Raw genomic sequence first — 19356 nt, forward strand, 5'->3', positions numbered from 1 at the left:
TTTAAAAAACTAATATTTCGTGAGATATCTCATACTTTTCATATGTCTCATCATTCAACTTTTACATCAATAGCTTTTTCCTATCTCTTACCAAATTTAAGATATAACTCGTCCCAATTGCGTGACGCTTATATTTTGAGAAACCTATAGTAACTTTGTTTTTACGAAACTAATAAAAAATACAAAAGAGTCAATATTCTGAGTGAATGCAAATAATTTAAATAAATAAATATCCCGTATACAACTTATATAAACGTTTGTAGAATTATTGCAAAGAGGAGGTATATTCTTCTCTTGTTATACCTCCTCTGTGAGCGAGGTTTGTTATGGGGTGCTGTGAAAAATCCAGCCGGGCGTCAGTCAAAATCTAGCGAAAAGGGACAATCTCAACATTCAGAATGAGAGAAGGACAACATGACTGTAGTGCGTCTCACTCGGCGTTGTTGCCTTTTTCGCTTGCTTTCGCTTGCCTTCAGTCGAGTGACGTAACCAAGCTAACGCCTGATTTTGACTACGATTCCAAATCGGCAGCCCTCTTAGTTAGACGCCACCTTATAACTACTAGCTGAACTGAATTTGTCATATGAATTGCTCTGTATTATCCACAAAATGGCGGAACTGGTCTGTGAGAATGCTTTTACGGGCATCCGTTATTCGTCCTTATTTCGCAACAAATGAAGACAAAATACATCTTAATTTACAGGTAAGGGTTGTGGCTAGGCCGCTCAACTCATGATTTCAATCACAGCACTCTTTTAGTGGCCTAAAAATGCTTCGATTCCGCGAATGCATTTTGTCGATTTTTTACCTCTACTTTGCACGCTTATATTACTAAACATCATCATAATCCCACTGAAACATGAGTTCAGCGGTGTGCATTGGACCTTCCTCTTTCGAATAAGCCCTCACCCAGCCCTAAATGTTCTCATACAAGGACGAATAACGGAAGCGCGTAAACCCATCTTTATACCCATTTTTGCCGGTAATGTCAACGCGCTACTATTACCCGTGTCTACCCCCTTAAATTCGGAAGTGAATTTAATATGTATCTGGAGTTTTTATCGACGCTTGTGTGCAACATTCTAATATATTATGATAAAATGGTGTAAGAAACAAGATGTCCAGTTTTTGACAATCCGATATTGCTGTGTTTTCTTGTGGGTTTTCCATTTCCACAGTCTCTAATTGAATGCAGCTGCTATCGTCACATTAATTGAGGGAAACGAATCGCCAATACGCTTGTTCCATAAAACAACTACGGTCAGTATATTGTGCATATCGTTTGACAGGTATAGGTTAGAGTAGAGGAATAATTACAAGGTTGTTATTAAGATATCAATATCTGCTAATAAGTAAGGTCAAAAAGTTATGTGTAACGTTTGACAGGTATAGGTTAGAATGTGAAATTTTACACAAAGAATTGAATATTTGACAGAATAGGTTTTTTATATTAATATTATGTATCATATATTTTAATTATTAATTTGAATGTAAGTACGTATATAGTAAGGAAAATGCGTTATAAACATGAAGATGATTTTTTATCTCGTAAGGAAGGATAAGGAGATTTGAAGAGAAATCAATGAACATGGAACGGGACTTTTTTTAATCGGATTTAATGTTTGAAGTACCCATAAGTTGAGTCCTGCGACATGTCATTGATGGTCACCCACAATCTGATTAAAAAAGAAGTAAACTCCTACTTTGATCCACGTTCATAGCATGCATTTAATGAATCTTTTTACTTATTTTATGCTTCAATTAGCTTTATATTTCTTCGTTTAGAATCATAGTTTTGACTACAATTCAATCTATTTGTTGAAAATGTTTTGTACAATTTAACAATGTATGTATTTACTTTCGATGTTGACCACTAAAGTAACTGTGGAATTAAATTCGTTGAAGTGAGTAATCTTATTTCTATGTAATTATATACTTTTACAGGGATCATCATGATCTAACCAAATTACAATCAAAGAAGATAGAGAGAATGTACAGAATTTCCAATAAAATACCAGGACAAATAACAGAAGTATGTTCTCGAAACAGAAATGCAGTTACTTTCTTGCAAGATATATCTGGAAATATGATGAAGGTAAAAGAAATATTAAACCTTATTTTGTTCAATATGTACATCCTTTATTTCAAATTAATGTTGTTGAGTACAATGTATCAATATATAATAATATGATTTCTTCTTCTTTATTTTCAGCGTTTGATCAGACACGGAGGGGAAAATTACAACAGAGATATTATGGAGTACATATATATATATATATCTTCATACATGTAGCTTTTCACATTAAGAAAAAGAGCATATAATAGAAGCTTTTCACTAATTGAATATGACAATCAAAATCAAATTGGGGATATATTTGCCATTATTTGGCAATTAATTTGGTAGATTCCAAATATAGATGCAGTTAAATACAATGTATCAATATATAATAATACTACTTCTTGTTCTCTTTTTATATTTTCAGAATCTGTACAAACATTGATGGGAAAATCACCACCAAAAATTATGAAGTACAAAAATTGAATAAATACATTAAAGAAATTAACCAGGGTAGAGTGAAATACTAAGATAAATAACAAGAACATACTCTGAAAAGAAATGCAATTACTTTGTCGCAAGATATATCTGGACATATGTTTAAGGTAAAAGGAATATAGGATCTTATTTTCTTCAATACATCCTTTATTTCAAATTAATGTTGTGGCGGTCAATGTATCAATATGTAATAATATAACATCTTTTTCTTTATTTTCAGCATTTATTTAGACATTGATGTGGAAATTACAATAAAGGAATTATGGAGTAGAATAATTTGATAGATACAGTGAACAAATTATCCAAAGAAGAGGATTATAAAATTAGATAAGTTTGTCTTCCAAATCATGGACTATAAAAACAATGTAATGCGAGCATATTTTAAGTAAATAAATTAATAGGAGAAAATGAAACTCTTAAATTGTAATTTCCTGTTCCAATTTCCTTAATGTAGAATTTAATTCATGGTTCACATTGTCTTTTGCTACTTACAAATAAATACTTTTGTCTTGTCCAAATTCATAAATAAAAAAAAAAGTTGTAATATCGCAGTTGTTACTTTGTATCACTTGTGTTTACAAATCTCAAACTCATCTTCTCCGACTACAACAGTCCAATTGAAATATTCTATTGTTCAGACCAATTAGAAAATATATTAAAACTTTTAGAAACAATCTTGTTCAACGAAGACTTATGGGGAAAAGATAGAAAATGATATCTAATTACTATGAATTAGTTTTATGTCACCATAGGCAAATATAACCTAAAATCTTACAATGCGCAATTCACTAAATTTCTTGAACAATTGTACTAGATAATATTAATCACATGTAGTCCGACAATATATGGTGTCAATTACATTTCTTTTTCCTGGCAATCACCGATACTTTACAGTTTTTTGGCGAAACACGGAGCACGTGACAGAATGTAACGCGTTATACAGCTGATGCGATAAGACTGTAGAAATCGATCGAAATCGATAATTCCACTATTTTTCCATGCATTTTCATGATCAACCCCTTTTTTTGTCGAAAATCACGAGTACTTCTCAATTTTTTAACGAGGGAAGGTGCTTATCATGGAAAATAAATTGTTCTAAATACGACGCAATAAAATAGTAAAAAATCGAAAAATCAATAATTCCACTATTTTTCCACATATTTGCATGAACGACCACTCGTTTTACTGGAAATCGCGAATAGTTTTCAATTTTTTAGTGAGGAAAGGTGCTTATCGTAGAAAATAAGTTGTTCTAAATACGACGCAATAAAATGGTAAAAAATCGAAAAAATCAATAATTCCACTATTTTTCCATATATTTGCATGATCGACCACTCTTTTTAGAATTGAAAACTATTCGCGATTTCCAGGAAAAAGAGTGGTCGATCATGCAAATATATGGAAAAATAGTGGAATTATTCATTTTTTCGATTTTTCACTATTTTATTGCGTCGTATTCAGAACAACTTATTTTCGACGATAAGCACCTTTTCTCACTAAAAAATTGAAAACTATTCGCGATTTCCAGTAAAAAGAGTGGTCGATCATGTAAATATATGGAAAAATAGTGGAATTATTAATTTTTTCGATTTTTTACTATTTTATTGCGTCGTATTCAGAACAGCTCATTTTCGACGATAAGCATCTTTTCTCACTAAAAAATTGAAAACTATTCGCGATTTCCAGTTAAAAGAGTGGTCGATCATGCAAATATATGGAAAAATAGTGGAATTATTAGTTTTTTCGATTTTTTACTATTTTATTGCGTCGTATTCAGAACAGCTCATTTTCGACGATAAGCACCTTTTCTCACTAAAAAATTGAAAACTATTCGAGATTTCCAGTAAAAAGAGTGGTCACAGCCGACTCTAGTACTAGCCGTGCTGAAGTAAAAATGGCAACACCGCGGGAGTCTGGTCTGAATATATCAACACCTAGCCTACTCTATCTGCCTCCCGGACTCCCGGACTCTCAGCCAATCCACGTCGTCAGACTCCCGACTACTCTCTGGACTTCACATAACCTCTTTGGTTTCGTTCCAATAATTTCGCTTGTTTCAAGGTTTTTATTAACTTATATACACGTTCATCAATTCTTAAATGTTTCAATTTGACCCAAGGTGGTTTCATTTTGTTTCATACCTAAATTTTCTTGAAACCACAGTAAATGTTTCAAATATCATGCTTCACAACACCAAACTACTTTGAGAGTACACAAAATATATATCACATTTATAACAATTTTATACTACCACATCACTTCTATTTGCCATAGTTGCAACGTTTATATATTGTTTATACATAATTAACACCAAATAGTGTATATTACTACAGCTTTTAATTAAAAAAGACGTTAATTACAATTCCGAGCACAGGACTCTGTTTTTGAAAATAGGACTCCCGATTGTCACGTGAGCGGTGTTGCCACGTTGTTCAGCATGGCTAGTACTCGAGTCGGCTGTGGAATGGTCGATCATGCAAATATATGGAAAAATAGTGGAATTATTAATTTTTTCGATTTTTTACTATTTTATTGCGTCGTATTTAGAACAATTTATTTTCCATGATAAGCACCTTCCTTCGTTAAAAAATGAAAAGTATTCGTGATTTTCGACAAAAAAAGGGGTTGATCATGAAAATGCGTGGAAAAATAGTGGAACTATCAATTTCTATCGATTTCCACCCTCTTATCGCGTCAGCTGTATAACGCGTTACATTCTGTCATGTGCTCCGTGTTTCGCCAAAAAACTGTAAAGTATCGGTGATTGCCAGGAAAAAGAAATGTAATTGACACCATATATTGTCGGACTACATGTGATTAAAATATTCTAGTACAATTGTTCAAGAAATGTAGTGAATTGTGCATTGTAAGATTTTAGGTTATATTTGCTTATGGTGACATAAAACTAATTCACAGTAATTGGATATCATTTTCTATCTTTTCTCCATAAGTCTTCGCTGAACAAGATTGTTTCTAAATGTTTTAATATATTTTCTAAATGGTCTGAACAATAGAATATTTTAATTGGACTGCTGTAGTCGGATGAGATAAGTTTGACATTTATAAACACAAGTGATACAAAATAGATGGATGTGAATAGTAAAGTAACAACTGTGATATTACAACTTTTTTTTTTATTTGTGGGATTGGAAGGTTTAGCAGAGAGCAAGTGGTCATGTAATTTGTCATTTATTATTCTAAGCTAAACTAAATTAAACTAAACTAGCTGTACTATATCTATCTGCTCTGACTACACTCATCCACACTGTCTTCGCTGATCCGCCCTTCTTCACTCTTTCAGATGTTCTGCCCGCTTTCTCCTCGATGCACACCCTCGGCATCGGTCACTCACTTCCTCATTCTCTCTCTCTCACTCATATCCTTACGCCTAAACAATAAACTTAAAACTAACTCCGACAACGTCGTCACCGGCCGCCTGCAAACCATCTGCGTCGGGTGGCTCAGCCATAAACCCGGCCTCGAGTGTCTCAGGTACTAGGCTGGGACCGTCGCATCCCACATATTTATGAATTTTTACACGACAAAAGTATTTATTTGTAAGTACAAAAAGGCAATATGAACCATGAATTAAATTCTATAGGAAAATGGAACAGGAAATTACAATTTAAGAGTTTCATTTTATCCTATTAATTTATTTACTTAAAATATGCTGGCATTACATTGTTTTTATAGTCTAATTTTATAATCCTCTTTGGATAATTTGTTCACTATATCTATCAAATTCTTCTACTCCATAAATTCTTTGTTGTAATTTCCTCATTCTGAATAAATGCTGAAAATAATGAAAAAGATGTATTATTATATATTGATACATTGACCGCCACAACATTAATTTGAAATAAAGGATGTATTGAAGAAAATAAGATGCTATATTTCTTTTACCTTTGTTACGTTGCGCGCGTGCGACGGCGCAACGTAAAAAGGAAAGATAACAATTGGAGATATAGGTAGTTAAATTTCAATTAATTGGTTGGAATTCAACCCCTAATTCCTGCTTCCCTATTTTAGCGCGATGGTTGGTATCGCTGCCACTAGTCTCGAGCGTGTTAACGCTCTCGACAAATTAAAAGACGAAAGACAAAATTGATAAGATGTTAAAAGATTATAATTATTAGCCTTTCGTTGGGTTCGTTCGACGCTTGGTCCCGTACGGGACTCTCCTTGAATCTGGGTATGTTGGTAGGTGTGTTTTGTAACGGGGTCGGTCGGTTCGGTGCGCACGGCGGTGCGCACCGCGGCGGTTTCCCCGTGCCAGGGTTCGCATGGGAACAGGTCGGTAAATAACGAGTCGGTGTTAGTAGAAAAATAAAGTATCATTTATTCAAAAAAAGAAAAGGGAGATGGTAGTAAAGGCGGCTATCCTAGCGGCGGCTCCCTTGCGCCGGGTGTTTGGGCGGTGCTCTCCTGCCTCGGGAGCTACAATCAGAATATCGTCTGGTGGTTAAACGCGTGGAGCCAATCTTAAGCCTAATGTACAGGACTTACGAACTACGGTCGGAACTCGGTTCGTCACAGAAAGTACGCGGCCTTAATTCTAGCGCAGGTCGTAGCCATCGCTACGCGGTCTTACAACTAACGGCGCGATGTCGGAGCGCGGAGTGAAAGCGCTGATCGGAGCGCAAACGGAAACAGACGCAAACGTACGCAAACGCAAAGAAGGTAGAGTCGGGATAGGATTGGCCCGGTTGGGCCGACGGTGTCTATTCAATCGCGCTGCGGTGGAGTTGCTGCCCGCTTGCCTCACGCGGCTCGTCTTCTCGTACGCCGAGGTAGAACCGAGCAGCGAACGAGTCGACGACCAATCCTGGCCAGCCTGGGCAACGCCACAAAGCTGGACGGAATCGGCTGACAAAGGCAATCTGCAGTGCCGAGTAAGCTAGCGTTCGGAATCCCCGCGGAAGCACCAGCAGAGATTATGAACGCGTACTAGCTTGGTCACCCCGGGTTAACCACGGGACTGACGAGGCTAGGCGCCTACGGCCGCTGGACATATGGGAGCGGCCAGGTCGTAGCGTAGTGCAATGCTGCGACCCGTTGGCCAGAGATCTCTTCGCCAGGTCAGCCATGGCGTCGAGAGCTCTGGTGCTCCGGTCCGGACCTCCGAGGAGGTCCCCTCGGGGCCGAAGCCCCGAGGCAACTCATCGATCCGCGCATCGATCGGTCCTACTTATACTCTAATTACTTGGGAGTGGGGATGCCGCCGCGGTGGGGGCCCGCGATGCGCGACGCCGATCCGCGGCTGTCGTCGCAGTTTTAACTGAAACGTGTGAGGTGTGTTCGAAATAAATGGAAACTGTTTAACTAAATGAAACTGGTTTAATCGTGAATGAAAAACAGATAATTGCCAAAATTATGAGTTCAATAATTTAGAAATTCCGTTAAATTGAAAATTACCAGTTTTGCAAAAATGTGTACAAGTGTAAAGATGCTTAAGATTAGTTAACAAGATATATATATATATATATGGGTATGAAAACACTCTGATATCACATTTGAAACATTAGACTAGTATACCGGTCGCGTGACTCGATTATTACGATTTCGTTTCCTGTGTTTAGCTGAAAAACCGGCGGTTTCCGCCCGCGGTACACCATAGCCTGAGAAATTCTCGTAACTCCCGAAGGAGCTGGACTAAGGTGGCCTTTAGATGATGGAAAGAAACTGGATTTCGAAATTGTAATAAACGGAAAATAATATTTAATATTGAATGATATCGATACCTCGTACGGTGGAACGATCTGACCTGAGGAATTCTCGTAACCTTGAAGGGCTGGACCAGATCGCTCGTTTTGCCAATCAATGAACGTCGTGATCGAAAAATGTAATTGAAACGACTTACCGTTACGCTGTATAATGCGAAACAAAATTATTGATATTCGTTAGCTAAATTTCTCTGTATTCGCCTGATGATCTGGAACACCAAAGAAACGGTAAGACGTTGATCACTGCACTTGTCGCGGCGGAAATGAATTAAAACGGACGAGTACGTCGACGAAAGACAAACGAATAACGATTTACGATTAATTACAATTTATTACGAAACCGATCAATATATGATTTACGCGAAGTGAAGTTAATACGAAATTACTACGCGAGCAAACGATTTAAAATCAGAAAGAAAAGATAGAAATTTAGGGAGAGAGAAGATTTTACGTGCGCGTCTATGAGTCCTTATCCAGAATTCCGATTATTTTAACTCGCACGGCACTCTGCCTCGCTACGCGGAGGACTTTACCGCAGAGAAAATATCGCGAACTTCCAAATAACTCTGTCTCTCGGACACACGGGCTCCCGATCACGTACTTACGATTGATCGATCAAGAGTGACAAATTTCGTGCGCGATCGACGGGCGAAGGGCCCGTCGCGCGAACATCGTCCTTGGAGGGGACGGTTTGGCGAATCGTAGCCGGTTTTAGGAAGTGTCGCGTGCCCGGTGATTGGCTAAGACGCGCGAGCTAGACGAAGATCTTTCATCCCCTTTCTTTGGTGTTCCTTCCTTTTCTCATTCGTCGCCATGATAGTTTCAACGGTTTTCAGAAACTACGCAGTATTTCTCTTTATACATATAATTAATTAACGGCATTTATTCGAGATATAACCATTAGTTCAGTTGGAATGCGAATTGAGATTTGAAATTGAAACATAGATCAAAATTGAAATATAGATTTTGATAGGAAACCGTCATCCGTATATCATGATCAAAATTATTCATTCCCGATTGCAAAAAGACAGTATGATTTAATATATTTAAAAGCGGATGACGCGCTTACGGTGGTTGTAACGCCGTGGCGAATTATGCAATCTATCGCGTATTAAAACTATCGCCTCGATATATTCGGCATTTCGCATTTTATAAATTTTAAACAATTCTAGATCTGGTGAACGTTCCTTCGAGAACGTTCCTTTGTTCAAAATTTGCCGTTATCGCTAGGCAGTTCTTAGAATTTCGATACAATAGTGTTTATTGCTTCGAACGACCCTTGATTTTCGAACGGCGGTCAAACGTTCGCCACGTTCGCTTTCGTAAGGGTTCTCAACTCTTACTTTCATTGTTTAAATTTGTTTCATCCATCCACTCTCTCATACCATTATTACAATCAGGTAACGATGATCCTTGTTGGACCGGCTGACGCTTTGTGCAACAGAGTGAGAAAGAGGTTTCTAACAAAAGAGTTATTACGATTTTCCCGTTTCTACGCAGTTACCAAGGGAAATTCCCGAAATGCGAAGCACTGGATAACTGCGTAGCGCTGGTGTTATTGCTACGGCTCTCTCTCTCTCTCACTCGAGCTAACCCGAGTTTTTGTGCGTATTAGTCTCTTATTACAATGGCTGGCGACGATAGTTTCAAGGAGGGTCACGTAAACTATTGAAAAGTAGAAAATAGAAACGGCCTTTCCTCGTGTACCTCGCATGAGAAATTCTCGTAACCCTCGAAAGGGCTTGACAAGATATACGATTCCAGGGTAGAGCAGGTAAAGAAGAGAAAGCGATAGAGGAAGTCAAAAATAGAAAAGAATTAACTCAAACTCTTCCCTGTACATCCCTGCATGAGAAATTCTCGTAACCTCGAAAGGCTTGACAAGAATGTACAAGGTCGAGGAGGAATGAAAAGATTGGCGGAAAACCGAAACACCCGCCTGTACGCCCCTTATATGAGAAATTCTCGTAACCCAAAAGGGCTTGATAAGGGACGCCAGGCGGATAAATTTCAAATCTTCCGCCGGGACGTAACACCTTAAACATATTTCCAGATATATCTTGCGACAAAGTAATTGCATTTCTTTTCAGAGTACGTTCTTGTTATTTGCCTTAGTATTTCACTTTACGCTGGTTAACTTCTTTAATGTATCCATTCAATTTTTCTACTTCATAATTTTTGGTGGTAATTTTCCCATCAATGTTTGAACAGGTTCTGAAAATATAGAAAAAGAACAAGAAATAGTATTATTATATATTGATACATTATATTCAACTGCATTTATACTTGGAATCCACCAAATTACTTACCAAATAATGGCAAATATACTCCCATTTTGATTTTGATTGTCATACTCAATTATTGAAAGACATCTGTTATATAATTTTTTTCTTTACGTAAAGAGATACATGCTACTTTAGAAGGAGTAGCAAGAGTATATATGAATGTACGTACCATGCCATGCCGTATTGTCAACAACATATAAAGTTCAAATAAAGTCAAAGAAACTTGCACGTATTTATTACTCAGCAACATTATTCCATCTTGCATTCCATTTCCTGCAATATATGGTTGATTCTGCTTGTAATTTGGTAAGTACTTTCAAGATGTGATTCACTCTGACCTGTATCTGTCAAAAGCTATACATAGTATTAAACTACACGTGGTCTGAATATCTTGGAAATCACTGATGGAATTTCTACAGTATTTTGTTCAGTAAGAATGCTTTATTATATGTATAATTAAGTATTATATATTAAACTACACGTGGTCTGAATATCTTTAGTCTAGATCCTTTTCGCACACAAAAGCGTTAATCGCGCGAGATTGAATTGCCTGACAACACGTGTATTACCAACTTAAGGATATGGTGTCTTTTTATTTCAATACCAACACATAGTTTGCCCGACTGTATTTGCTTCATGAAATAAGTGATTCATCCTTCAGTTTGCTCTTACTGGCAAGGGGTACCACCCAAGTATAACGCCCACTTATTAATGTAACTTTGCGACCTTGTGGAGCTCGTCGAGCTGAACACGCCTATACTCCATTTTGGGGGTAGACGGCTAATTGTTTAAAAGATATTAATAATTAAAGTTAGTAACTACTCACATTGAGAAGTATGACAAAATCATGTATACACACCGTTGGTTCCGTTGTAAAACGCATGACTTGCAATCCGAAGGTCCACGGTTCAAATCCATGGTTCCCCACTTTTTTTTTAAATTATAATTTCTCTCTTTCGAATAACTATTGCAGGTGTGCTATAATCATTGCATTTATTAATAATTAATTACATGCGCTGTAATTTTTATAGAATTTAAGTTATGATTTCTATCCAGTACATACATTTGCATCGTTACTGTATTCGAAATTTCCAAGCGTTTATTTGTTATTACAGACACACAATTATTGTAAATAGATACAAGTACTTGTACATAATTGTAAATAACTACATCTTACTGTAGCTACTTGTCAATACTTGTAAATATGAATTATAAAATGGTGCGGTAGTATAAATGAATGTACCCTTTTGGAGTATATTGAACTTGTAAAAAATAATTGTTTGTGTGTGTAATAACAAATAAACGGGTATAAATTTCGAATGGGGTAAAGATGTAAATGTAAATCCTTTAATTATTCTACGTTTTCACATATTAATGTATTTTTCCTTCCTGCCCATTTATTACCAAGTCCACCATACTCCAATCAAATCATATTCAGCAGCATCATTCATTCATAAAATTTTTCATTTTGCGCTGCCTCCGAAAAGATTGCACTGTGTTTAATATGCTATTTAATATTTAAATCAACTGAGCTGGTGAGAATTCATACAAATTAAATCAACATTACTTCATACTTTATAGTGCATTTTGTAGTCGGTTGTATTTTTTTTTATATTATTGTATTTCACACTTTTTAGTGGCGATCTGTATATTCTTTGCAGAGTAATAGCTACACACCGTACAACATTAGTATAACAATAGAGAATTGCAGCAAAAAGTTTATTGCAAATGGGATCATCGCGAAAACATCTTCTACTAAATACGAAAGGTTTCATCGCGATTGGTACATTCCCTGTAAAAAAAACGCCGAACATACACGAAACAGTACGCTTTTTTGCAACAAAGAATGGTAAACAATGAAAAAATGCAAGATGTTTTTTTATGGGATCAATCGGGAGACAGGTCCTACAAGATGCAAAAGGTTTCGTTCCGATTGGTCTATCCATCTCGGAGTAATCGATGAACATAAAAAAAAGGAAAGAAAAAGAAAAAAAGACTGATCGAATTGGGTAACCTTCTCCTTTTCAAAGTCGGTTAAAAAAAAATTTAGCTTAATCAGACAAACAGTTCCCGAGATGAAAATTCGTATCTGAAGCCCGTTTTCGCCAAAATGGGCAAAAATTGAAAACGTCGAAGGCCTGTAACTTCTAAACAAATTCTGAACTTGCAAAGTGATGACTTAATCCCTTCCGAATTTCACATGGACTACAACAAATTTCATTTAGAACAAAATCGCTGAAAAGTTATCGATTTGGCATGGAACCGTATATTAAAATTGAACCGTATATGGGCAGTTATAGCGACTGTCACGAAAACCACCATTATACCGCTATGGCTTTGACGACGGTCGTCAAATCTGCCAGATGTCGCCGAAACTGCCCATTCATTGGAAAAAATGTCACCAGAACTGCCTTACAACATACATATAATGTAATATTCTGGTTCCTTCCCACAGATCAATGTACATATAATAGCAATATCGTTATTACTATATCTACATTAGGTATAATGTAGTATGGTGGTTACATCTCACAGATCGATGTACATTTAATCACAACATCATTCATACTATATCTACATTGGATATAATGTAATATACTGATCCCTTCCCACAGATCAATGTACATGTAATAACAATATCATTATTATTATATCTACCTTAGGTATAATGTAACATAGTGATTACTTCCCACAGATCAATGTACATATAATAGCAATATCGTTATTACTATATCTACATTAGATATAACGTAATATGGTGATTACATCCCACAGATCAATGTACATTTAATAACAATATCATTATTATTATATCTACATTAGATATAATGTAATATAGTGATCCCTTCCCACAGATCAAAGTTCCAGCATTTAATAACAATAACATTGGTACTATATCTACATTAGACATAATGTAATATACTGATTACTTCCCACAGATCAATGTACACTTAATAACAATATCATTAGTACTACATCTACATTAGATATAATGTAATATACTGATCCCTTCCCACAGATCAATGTACATATAAAAGCAATGTCGTTATTACTATATCTATATTAGGTATAATGTGATATAGTTATTCCTTCCCACAGACCAATGTACATTTAATGACAACATCATTAATACTATATATACATTGGATATAATGTAATATACTGATCCCTTCACACGGATCAATGTACTTATAATAGCAATATCGTTATTAAAATATCTACATTAGGTATAATGTAATATAGTGATTACATGCCACAGATCAATGTACATTTAATAACAACATCATTCATACTATATCTACATCGGATATAATGTATTATACCAATACCTTCCCACAGATCAATGTACAGATAATAACAATATCATTGGTACTATATCTACATTAGATATAATGTAACATACTGATCCGGTCCCACAGATCAAATGTACATGTGATAACAATATCATTAAGACTATATGTACAGTACATATGATGTAATATACAGATTCCTTCCCGCAGATCCATGTACATATAATAGCAATTTTTTATCCGACTTCGAAAAGGAGGAGGATACTCAATTCGATGTGTTTGTATATATTTTTTTTTTTTTTTTTTTATGTAACATATGTTCACCGATTACGCCGAGACGGATGGACCAATCGGAACGAAACATTTTGCATCTGGTAGAGTACGTCTCCTGATTGGTCCCGTTAACAAAATATTTTGCATTTTTTCATTGTTAACGATTTTTTTGCAAAAAACGTCATGCTTGACTTATATTTTTCACCCACTACCGCGAGACAGATGGACCAATCGTATCAAAAATTTTGTGTCTTGTAGAGTATATTTTCCGATTGATCTCGCAAAAAAATGTTTGTATTTTTGCATTCCTAACGACTTATATCGCAAAAAACGTAATACTTCATTTATGTCTTCTGGCGTTTATGCTGCAGGGAATGTACCGATTGCGATGAAACCTTTCACATTTAGTAGGAGGTATATCCGCGATGATATCACTTGCAAAAATTTATTGAATTTATTAATAACTACTGTTATAGCAAGAAATCTACGTTCGTGTTACTCTGCAAGGAATGTATCGTTCGCGATGAAACCTTTCATATTTAGTAGGAGTTACAGGGTGTCAGGCGACTACCTCGACAGCCGTAGAGGGATGATTGCTAAGGGGATTCTAAACAACTTTTTCCTTTGCCAAATTGTTGGTTAAGGCTTGGTTTGCGAGTTAATAACAAAAAACATCGACCAATCCGAGCGCGGATAGCGCGCAGTCCCAGGGACTGCAGTGTCGGGTACGAAAACCGGGCCTGACGTAGGTCGCGAACGAACGGCTTGGCACTAGGGATGGGCGATGTTCGACAAAATATCGATGTTAAAATAATCGATTAGTTGAAAAATCGATAATTGAACATCGATGCTTTTTAAAAAATATCGAAGTATCGAATTCTTTTTTACTAGGGCTGATTTTGGAAACATCACCCTGAGCACATTTCCTAGAGTGTAGCTTAGAAAATGCATATACAGGTAAACAAAAAATATTACACTGTCTTTCTTATTTAAGTTTTCCTAAAAAATATAGTTAAATCAGAATCGTACATTCAATGTTAACTTCGAAGAATATTAATGAATATCCCCAAAGTAGTAATAGTATTTTGCGAGTTCTTGAGCTGTGAGTGCAACAGGGTTGACTTCGTGATTAGAAAAAATGTGTTTATTAAATCTAGGAAATGGGGTATTCTAAGGATAGATATGCATAAGCAGCATAAACATCAAAATATTATGCGTACTGTTACGTCGCAACACTTCCACACGTGTTCGTTTTATTAAATTAATAATTGAATTTCTGACAATGGTTCAAATCTCGCACAAGAACTAACTATTATTAAGCGATCGTGACCTTTGCTACGAAGTCGCCTGGCGCAGAATGGCCACCCGGGTGTGGCTTTTTATTATATATATGAATATGTTGCGCAGTTTCGTTCGCGAAGAAGTAGCCCAGTCGTCGAATTCTTATGTTTCTATGTGTCATCAGTTTCTGGGCTGCCGTACCGTGGGAATAGGGGATGCAGGGTGTTATCTCTGCTAGTCAAGCTAGCAGAGGTTCTCGCCTAACAGTACTTTATAAAAAGTCACTGTACCTGCAATAGTAGAACAGATGCAAAAGGATTGAGATGATAAAGAAAATTATAGATGGAGCATTCGGATAAGATAATTTAAATCTAAGATCATAGATTAAGAGTCACAAGAATATAATACCACAAATGCGTAAGGCGTTCTTATTTAGTCGCGTTCCGAAATTCACTGCCACTGCAGGAATCTAATTACGTATTACAGATTTTCAGTGCTGGCAATGAATTTCGGAACACGACTTATACCCAATGAGCATACAACATTTCTCGAAAATTATACGCTCATTGAATAGTGCGCGTCGAGTTATCATATCATGCTGTTCAGTTTTCTCAAAGAGATAAAAAATACCGATGTTATGTAAAAAAGTATCGATAATCGATTAATTGATTTGTAGAAACATCGACAAAAATAATCGATTATTAGGAAAAAAACTATCGATATTTAATTAATCGAAACATATTGCCCATCCCTACTTGGCACCCCGTTGGCATAGCACAATAAAAAAACTGAACTGGTAGAATATTTTTAGTCGCTGTTTAGAATGAATATGGAACCTAATCTCTTATTGCCTGTCATAATGTAAAAAAGGAAATTCTAAGGATTTTAAACAACAAATAAAAATGTTTGAAGTGGTATAATTAATAAACGTTTGAATTGAAGGCTACGGTAATGATGCAAAATTTGAAAACAATTTAAATGAAACTTACCCATTCGTTTCTAAATTAACTTGCTACGCTGAAAGCAAATAATTCCCACTAGATTACTGTGTCGATTCTGGACATTCGATGAGCAAACACCTCGCCTATTATTCACACCTAAGTGCAATAAATGAGGGTAGTTCACTGGCCCGATCATGAAAACTGCTGTTCTACCGAACGTGTTTCCTCGATTCCCAGTGACAATTATCTACTTTCAGCGTAGTAGGTTAATTTAAAAACGAATGCGAAAGTTTCATTTATATTGTTTTCAAATTTTTCATCATTAACGTGGCTTCCAATTCAAACGTTTATTAATTATTCCATTTCACTCATTTTCATTTGTTGTTTAGAATGCTTAGAATTTCATTTTTTACATTATGATAGGCGACAAGAGATTAGGTTCCGTATTCATTTTAAACAACGACTAAAAATGTTCTACCCGCCCAATTTTTTTATTGCGCTAGGCCAACGGGGTGCCGAGCCGTTCGTTCGCGACCTACGTCAGGACCAGTTTTCATAGCCGACATTGCAGTTCCTGAGCCCGCGCGCTGTACGGTGCTTTTTGTTAATAACCAGAAAAACAAGCCTTAACCAACATTTTGGAAAAGGGAAAAGTTGTTTAGAATCACCTTAGCAATCATCCCTCTTCGGCTGTAGACGTAGTCGCGTGACACTCTGTATATCCGTGGTGACCCCCCTTGCAAAAATTTATGAAATTTGTTGTTTATTAACCATTTAAATTTGGTCAATATTTTTTAGGTTTATGGTTACTTGCTAAGTAACAGAAACCCAAAATCACCTTGCACTATCCTAAAAATACTACAGGTTCCACTAAAAAGTGTAAAATAAAATAATTTTTAACAAAAAACAAATCCGACTTCGAAATGCACTAAAAAGTATCAAATAATTTCTATTTCATTTACACCAATATTCCATAGCTATTAATAATATCTACTTAATCGTTAAATAGGATACCAAATATTTCAAAGTTTTCGGAGGCGGCGCAAAATTAAAAATACCCGAACAAACAATACTGCCAATAACGATTTCGTTGCGGTATGGCAAACTTGGTAATTAATAATTCGTAAGAGAAAAATTATAGGTCCGGCTGAAAACATTTGTAATTGTAACGATTGTATCAGAAATTAGCAGCACTCCTGATGTACATGCACTATACTGCAGTTCATAAGAGACCATACTTAACTCGCGCCGCACACTAGGTCTAGAGAGACTTTTAATAACGTGTGTTATTCCCCTCTTTTTATTCAGCTTGCTTCTTATTATACTTTGCGATCATATAAATGGCGGGCAGAAATATGTGACGTACGATTATTGATAACCGGTGATGATATTGTAAAGTTTCACGATACAATGAAATTCCTATTATTTGTCGCAAATAAAAAAATGATGTGAACGCAAAGTAAGAAGCAAGCTGTATAGGGGAATCACACGCACTATTAAAAATCTCCCTAGACCTCAGTAGGTCACTAGCTGCGCGAGTTAAGTGCGGTCACTCGTGAACTGCAGTATAGTTAATTCGCAATGGGTTTGTTGATTCCCGTTGAATATTATTTACTTGAAATTATCGAATGAGTGATTTATCATAGGTTGCCGACGCCCGAGTTAGGATCTTCTGAGTAGAGAAAAACTTTTTAATCTTGCGCCGCCTCCGAAAACTTTGAAATATTTGGTATCCTATTTAACGATTAAGTAGATATTATTAATAGCTATGGAATATTGGTATAAATGAAATAGAAATTATTTGACACTTTTTAGTGCATTTCGAAGTCGGATTTGTTTTTTGTTAAAAATTATTTTTAAATGTACATTGATCTGTGGGAAGGAATCAGTACATTACATTATATCTAACGTAGATATAGTAATAATAATATTGTTATTAAATGTAGGTACCTTGATCTGTGGGCGCGGATCAGTATATTACATTATATCTAATGTAGATATAGTAATAATGATATCGCCATTAACTGTACATTGATCTGCGGGAAGTAAGGACTATATTACATTATACCTAATGTAGTATTGGATTATGGGAGATTAAATTACACAGTTTTATTTTAGAAAAACTAACTTTATTAAACGGAACGGAAAAACACGTCTAGCTCTTCTTAGATTTTGACTGCGAGTGACTCGACTCCCATAAGAAAGCTGGGGTCCGCTTTTCTGAACAAAAGCGTTTATGGCCCTGCCTGGCGATGCAGTCCCTTGACTTGGGTGACGAAATCCAGACACATCTCATCGTCCTTCTATCGCCTTTGTTTAAATTGAACGTTAGGTATTTTTGCTTACAATATAGAAATATTATTCCAGAGTACCCTAAGCAATATTTCAACATATAGATATAATAATAATGATATTATTATAATGTGGGAAGGAATCAGTATTATACATTATATCTACTGAAGACATAGTTATAATGATATCGCTATTAAATGTACATTGATCTGTGTGTAATAATCACTATATTACATTATACCTAATTTAGATATAGTGATAACGATATTGGTATTATATGTACATTGATCTGTGAGAGGGAATCAGTATATTACATTATACCCACTGTAGATATAGTATGAATGATGTTGTTATTAAATGTACATTAATCTGTGGGAAGACATCAGTATATTACATTATATCCAATGTAGATATAGTATGAATGATGTTGTTGTTGAATGTACATTCGTCTGTGGGAAGGAATCAGTATATTACATTATATCTAATGTTGATATGGTAATAATGATATTGTTATTTAATGTACATTACATATCCAATGCAGGAACAGTACTAATGATATTGTGATTCAATGTACATTACATATCTAATGTAGATATAGTAATAGCGATACCGCTATTAATTATACATTGATCTGTGGGAAGTAACCAGTATATTACATTATATCCGCTGTAGATATAGTACTAATGATATCGTTACTACATGTACGTTGATCTGAGG

General features: G+C 35.7%; 1 long non-coding RNA gene across 2 annotated transcripts; it reads left to right on the forward strand.

Annotated features, from left to right (window-relative positions):
* The first annotated feature begins 567 nt into the window (after positions 1-567).
* On the forward strand, positions 568-2417 carry LOC143305841 (uncharacterized). Of its 2 annotated transcripts, XR_013063043.1 has the most exons (4): positions 568-703; positions 1034-1260; positions 1945-2095; positions 2213-2417. It is a non-coding gene; the product is annotated as an uncharacterized LOC143305841 (long non-coding RNA). The 2 variants fall into 2 exon arrangements; XR_013063042.1 differs by having other exon boundaries at positions 568-1260.
* The last annotated feature ends 16939 nt before the right edge of the window (positions 2418-19356 follow it).

This window comes from Osmia lignaria, chromosome 2 (genome assembly GCF_051020975.1).
Source record: "Osmia lignaria lignaria isolate PbOS001 chromosome 2, iyOsmLign1, whole genome shotgun sequence".
NCBI classification, from domain to species: Eukaryota; Metazoa; Arthropoda; class Insecta; order Hymenoptera; family Megachilidae; genus Osmia; species Osmia lignaria.